Raw genomic sequence first — 6929 nt, forward strand, 5'->3', positions numbered from 1 at the left:
GACGTCCATCAATAAGCAACGCGGGTGCTTTATTAAAATGCGTGGAAAAAACGGGCAAACAGCGACGGTAACCACTCACGCTATTATTGTGAGAAACTACAAAAAGATAACCCCGGTCGCGAATATCGACGCTTCGATTGGCGCAGCGTATACAAATTTAAGACTGGCTGACCCGCGGTTCCACATTTCTTCGCCAGTCCGAGTAGTTCTTGGGGCCGACGTTTTCCCCAAGATTTTCCTGGGGGCTCTTCCCGCAGGTGCCATGGGCCCACTATTGGCACAAAATACAATCTTCGGGTGGGTGCTCTCCGGTGCTTGCTGAATGATTTTTCCCCCCAACAATTACAATAAATTTTTTTTATTCACTTTTTTATTTTTTCGAAAATCTGGATTAATAACATGAATTGAAATAAAAATAAACAAGTGCTTGTGAATTTCAAACCACGTTTTTATTGTGACTTTCTTCTTCCTTTACATTTTTTCTAGAATTTAGGTTCGACAAATGCGGAACGTAAATGGATACGTCGCTTCTAGTTTTAAGACATATCTACTAAACGATGAAACTTGGTGGCCTAAATACGTAAACTTCCAGATTGCTTGCCGCAAGGGGGCCGGCATGTTTAGGCCAGCGTCTTAAATACGCCATTTAAGAGCCACCCTAATATTTAACATTTGAACATAAGACAACAGTTAACTGCTTTCTATTGTCGAACGCTAGTTATGTTAAAATTTCCCGCGCTTAAAAAGCCGTTCGAAAGGCTAACGTGATTAAAAAGAAAAAGAACGGATTTTACTTGCTTACCGAATATCCATTTGAGTAGACGTCTTGCAGCCACCAATTTTCATCGCCTCATCCAGCTACATATATATATATAAGGTAACCTGAAATACAATTGTACATATTAATATATTAAGCAATAAAACCATTTAAATTCTATTTGCTCATACAAACTTTCTTGTGTACTTTTTTTCTAATTAAAATACATCGGTGCGAACTTGAAACTGAGCCATTACCAATTTGGGGCACATCCGAAAACTGCGCTCTTAACCATCTTTGCCCGATGAACAATAGATATTTATTACCTCTTAAATTCATATTAACAAATAAATAAATTAGACCACAATAAACAGATAGCCAAATTTCCTCGTACGCTTTGTCATCAACGGAAATTGGCACAAAGTCATTTAATTAACACGCGAAAATACGCATAATGAGACTTTGGTCACTCATTCACTTCTCATAAGAGGAGAAGAAAAATCACGAAACGGCCAACCAAGTCACACGACGACAACAAATCAGTAGCCAAAAAATTAAAAATATTACTAGAATAGAACGAGCGCAGCAGCAGCGGCGGCCGTTAACATGAAAATCAGGCGAAACGTGCAAATTTCACACAGCCGGCCGCAAACATGACCGAGAGAAATCGCCAATTGCCGGCCAATATTCGAGTGTTGGCGATGATTCATCGACCACAGAATAGAATAGAATAAGTGCTACGAGCGCTGAGCATAAAAAGTGACGTCACGGCGGACGTACAGCATGAGAAACCGTTGTGGTGTACTAAGGAAAATAAAAAAAAAGGGGGGCGGAAAAACGGTAACGACAAGCGAAAATGAGAAATACCAAATAAAAAAACTTGCGCTTGTTTTGCATTTTATTTAAAGAAAATTTTGCATGCAAATGGGCTTTACTGCTGCTCCTGCTGCCGGCTGTCATTCCTGTTGTTAATGTTGCATTTTTCTCGTTATTATTTTTTATTGCTCACTTCATTGCAGCAGCTGCCGCGAAAAGTGGCGGCGTGCACCCCAAGTCAAATGACAGGCGGGAAAAATGCGCGAGCGCACAACGCATTCGTTGTCATAGCACTCAAGTTGCTGCTAGCTGGTGGCTAGCGGGGTGGTGCGGCTGATTGGATTACTGACTGGCTGTCGTCTGTTCAACTGTGTGTTTGCTAGGTATGGCTTCCTGTTGCAATGCCTGTCCGTCCGTCCGTCCATCTGGAACTTGTTGTCTGCTGATGTTGAGATTGATGTTAAGGATGTTAAGAGTTTCGATATTTTGTAGTTCCACAAATTTAAAGAAGTACTGAGCAGCAACCTTGTAACTAAACCAGTTAATCTCTAAAGTTAAGTATTCATTGCATTATACTCAGCAGGAAGATGGAGAAGCTCATAAAGTCTATTTATTGCTTTGAGGTTATCTAGAACATCGAATGAAGGTCAAGAACTGCCAAGCGCTTTTGCTATTCCTTTAGCTAAAGCGGGCAAAGGCAGAGAATTCGTTCCATCGTACACTCAGTCTTCCTGCGTGTAATACTATCAGACGATGTCCGCTATGTCGTTCTACGACGCGCAAGTTCAGCAGCCTTGCAATTTGCTTATTTTCGCAATAACCAGGGAAGTAACAACGTGCTTGCGGACCCTCCCAGTCAGTTCATTAAGAGATGCATCTCACTGCATCCGCCATGCGGTCTCTGAGAAAGCTGTCATTTCCATTTGAAAGACACTGTAGTAGCCAGGAAGGCAGTCTGTTGTTGGACTTCATTTAATTAGTATTTTCTCAAGATACTTCACAGCCGGTTATGTATGTTATAAGTAAAGATCAGACAATGTGGTTGTCCGGGCTCAGAGTTGGAATTAAGCCACCACTCAATCTCAGGGAACTCAACATTATATAATCTCCTCAACAAAGGTAATGGTGGCGTATTATCCTGTGGCATTGAAAAGACAAAAGTGCTCAGACATCTGTCACCAACAATTTCCACCTCATTCGTATTCGTATTCATTATTGTCTGCGCTTTCCTGCAAACTGTGGGCAGATATGGGCCCGTGGCTAGACAGGCCGCATCTCTCGCATAGGTGTGAGCGTAGATATCAGAGTCATTAAGAATGCGCAACTCTTCCAATCTTTCCAGACATTTTAGCAAGCAGGATGTCTGGGTAATAGGCCTGTAGCTTCTGGGAATAGTAAAGACATCCATAACAAAATAAGGTATAAAGGCGACATCAAACAGCCTCCAAGGTTGCAGTAGGTAGGCAAGTGCAACCGACGCTGTGAAAATCTTTTTCAAGGTGGCCAACAAAAGCTCAACACCTTCGTTAAATACAATAGATTCAATAGCGTATCTTATGGCATCTTCAGTGGCCAAAGTTCTGGCAACAAATTAGTTGTAGCTTGGCGTAACCACCAACTGATTTTCAGGAAAGTGAACGCCAAACGGAACAGAGAGAGCCTTAGTTCTATTATCCGCGAAAGAGCCATCAGGACTGTTTAGTTGACCCAGTTTTATGGTTTGGTCCTTCTTCACAACCTGTTTGCCTCAAGGCTTTTTATCCGCTGCAGTATTCTTTAATAGATATCGTTTCGTTCTTTAAGTAAAATAGGTAGGATGCCATCCGGACCGGATTTGAACAATCAAAAGACCAAATAACATATCTTATGGCATCTTCACTCGCCATAGTTCTTGCAACAAACTACTTGTACCTTGGCACAGTGGTTTTCGCTTTCCCCCCCCCCCCTCTCCTGTCGAGGGAGAGGAAAGCGTAACCATCACCTGATTACGAGGAAAGTGAGTCTCTATAAGGACAATGAGAGTCTCAATCCTTGTCTCCGTTAAAGAGCCATCAGGCGTCAGCTCTGTAGTTCGGTCCTTCTATATCAAGTCGTCCTGGGATTTGAATAAGAGATATCTCATATATGGCTTCAGATCACAGAAGAATGGAACGAAGGCCTACCGGTGGCAGGTGATATTTTCATTTACATACATTGATGGTTCAAGGGTGAAGCACGAAACCGGCACCAGTATCTTTTCGGAGGACCTGCAGATCAGTCCATTATTTTCCTATGCCAAACCACTGCAACGCATTTCAAGTTAAAATTTATGCTGTAGATAAGTTAGATAGCTTTCAAATAAAAAAGAGGTGAACTCCACAAAGGGATTTCTGAATTTTATTCAGCTTAAGTTTTATATTACGGCGTGAGGGCTGAAAGTCTACACACAGTTCCACCCAAAAATTACACTACCTTCGTCAAAGCAACGTCATCATTTTCTAGGATCCGGACACAGAAATATACAAAGACACGAGAAAGAGAGTGTAGCCATGTCTAGCGACGTTTAGAGACATTTCGCATGACTTTTAGGGGGGGTTTTGTTGCCTAGAACCTCTTCGGGCCACGAGAAGAGGACATACACTTCCTAATACCGGGGTATATTCTAAAATTTTTAGCGTCTTGAGGTCTAGATAAAGTGTTGTGATGAGCTGAGGTAACTGGCGTTATCGCCGATACTCCAATGATGAGTGGTAGAAGCTGCCACGAAAAGAATGAGTATGGACACAATTCCTACCAGTCTATGTATCAGAGAAATCGCAGATGGAACTCTTGGAACTCCTCAATTTCACTCGGTTACTCTCTTGATTATTCTTTACTTTCTATTTGTTAATAAACCCCGGTTAGGGGAATAAGCAAACTCCTGGCACTGACTCACAGCGGGAAATTATAATGGACAACTACAAATATATTATTTCTTTGTAAGCCAAAACTTGTTTCATATTTACGAAAAACAAAACTTTAATTAAATTGTAATCCTTTTTGAATCTAATTTACAAAACATCCTCCCCACGGTACGCCTCTTCAAAACTCTTTGAAGTGCCTACTTAAGTACGAACGCTCAAGTATCCATTTTTCGCGACAGCATTTAGTTTTTGTTTTGAATGCAGTTCCACTTAATTAAATATTCTTAAGTATGAAGTATTGCTGAAGTGCTCAAAGAGAAACGAAAAACCAAAAAAAACGCGCAGAATTGTGTACAAAGCGCACAAACAAGTCACGAAATTGAATTGCTGCCACATTTTGTGGTTCAACAACGCATTCGCTACCCCAGTTTTTTAAGTGCCGCATTTGCTGCAAGCGAGCGAACAAACAGCGAGACCTTTGGTCCTGCTCAAATGCTACGAAAGCTTGAAAATTGAATACGAAGTAAGTCTTCGAAGTAGATTCGCGCTGCTCATTGCACGATTGAGAGATAGGAAGTAGTGAAACGGTTTAGGAATTTGCATATTGTTTGATAATGATTTAACTATAGTTATATATATAAATATATAGTAACTTATGAATTAGCAACGTTTGATTGTGCATTGCTTTTGAGGCCTTGTGTCTGTTGACATACGCGAAGCAAAAGTATGGCCAACGCAAATTGCACAAGATACAACGCCATAAACTATCAGATAACCCGCGACCTTTCTTGCAACCAACTCTTTGAGAGAACAGTCCCACTAGCGTTTGGCTTGCCGAACGATATCAACATCTTTCATCAGACCAGGCTACTAGAGAAGGTCTGCTCTCCCACAGGGGCGAAAGTCCTCGCCAAGGTACGTCAGGAGACATCTATTCAAACTGACGGACGATGTCCAGGGAACCAGCTTCTGGACCCGACTGCATACCGACAGACCATAAACAGCATTCATAGGGAGTTGGTCTCGTTTTAGGTTTACAACCACCCGACGTGGACGGGACAGTTCTTTGTCCGCCTCAGGAGACTTGCACCACAATAGTCCAACTCCGCGGCTACTGCAGCCCGTACTTGAGCAGAGTGAACGCAGATGTACCCAATGAGAGCCCGGCATCTCTTCGCATGCCCTCAAAACCCAACCCAGCTAACGCCCTGTCCCTACGAACAGACCTAGTTGATGGACAAGTCGATCCGAGTGGGGTTTAGTAGCCGCTACAACAACCACAACAATAGCTGAAGGTGACAATTAAATTTAGTTTTGTTCTAATGCAAGTGGATTTTAATAAATCGCAAAATGCCGTTAAAGAAATTTCTGCTATGTTGCTCAACAATATCAATAAACCAATTTTCCCTGGCACTGATTACACAGTTCGATTAATTTTTTTTCAGATTTTCAAGGGGATTAGTAATGATTTTTCACTACAACTATTTGGCAATAGGTTCAATACCTATGGTCAAAGGTAAGCGGCTTTCTCCCTGATTGGGCTCGGAAAATTACACTCAATATGGCACAATGCCGAAACCGGTTTTTCTAAAAACCAAATTCGACAAGGGATAACGGAAATTCGTTCCAAAATATATATATGAAACAAGGCTTAAAATCGACAACCTGGAAAAACTGAGAAATTACTTGGTAAGTAAAATCCAGACTTTGAGAAAAACTTGGTTTCATCATTTTCCAAGAAAAAAAACGGAAAATGTCGTACAGCGTTTGTGCTCAATAATAATGCTGGATATCTACTAGGTATTAAATGACCAATTTCAATGACATATTTGGGCATTAAAAAATACTTTTGCCATTACGTAAAGAAAAATTGTCATTAAATTCGTTTCAAAATGGCATTTTTTAAATGGCACACATTTTTCGTCATTTCAGTGCCTAGTGGCAGGGATGCCAGCGATGATCAATAAATTATTAAGATTATTTTTCTGGAATTAACGATTTAATTGTATCGTTGTTTTGTGTTTCATTAATCGATTATTAATCGCTTAGTTGTAAAACAATCGTAAAAATATTTTCAAAAAATAAAATTCTTTAGCTGTCTAAAATTTCAAACAGCCGCAAGAATTGCTCAAGTTCAGAGTATACAATGATGTAAATAGTTGTGCATGTAAGCCCATTGTAAAGGCTACAAAACTAAGTGTGGCAACGTTAAAGGCCTTACACACTCATTGATTTATCGGTGAACCAGTTTGCAAGTTGGTCAACCTTGAGGAAATAAAAACTGTTTACCCAAAACTTTACAGACTTTCGAAAAAATACTGTCATTTAGTAGTAGTAGTTTTCAAAAGCTGGCGCTTCAGTAGGGTGGTCCAAAATGCATGTGAAAAAGTAAAGTCGGAATTTTTATGCTCTCACCCTCTAGGATTTTTCTATACCGAAAAAATATTCCCCTTTTTTTCAAAGCGCTCAAAGTT

General features: G+C 40.6%; 1 protein-coding gene across 1 annotated transcript in view; it reads right to left on the bottom strand.

The window, feature by feature from the left end:
- LOC118740943 (UDP-glucosyltransferase 2-like) overlaps window positions 1–6929 on the bottom strand; it is a 515118-nt gene that overhangs the window by 507668 nt on the left and 521 nt on the right. The gene's annotated exons all lie outside the window — the stretch shown is intronic.

This window comes from Rhagoletis pomonella, unplaced genomic scaffold (assembly GCF_013731165.1).
Source record: "Rhagoletis pomonella isolate Grant_MI unplaced genomic scaffold, Rhpom_1.0 Rhpom_scaffold_00006, whole genome shotgun sequence".
Lineage (NCBI taxonomy): Eukaryota > Metazoa > Arthropoda > Insecta > Diptera > Tephritidae > Rhagoletis > Rhagoletis pomonella.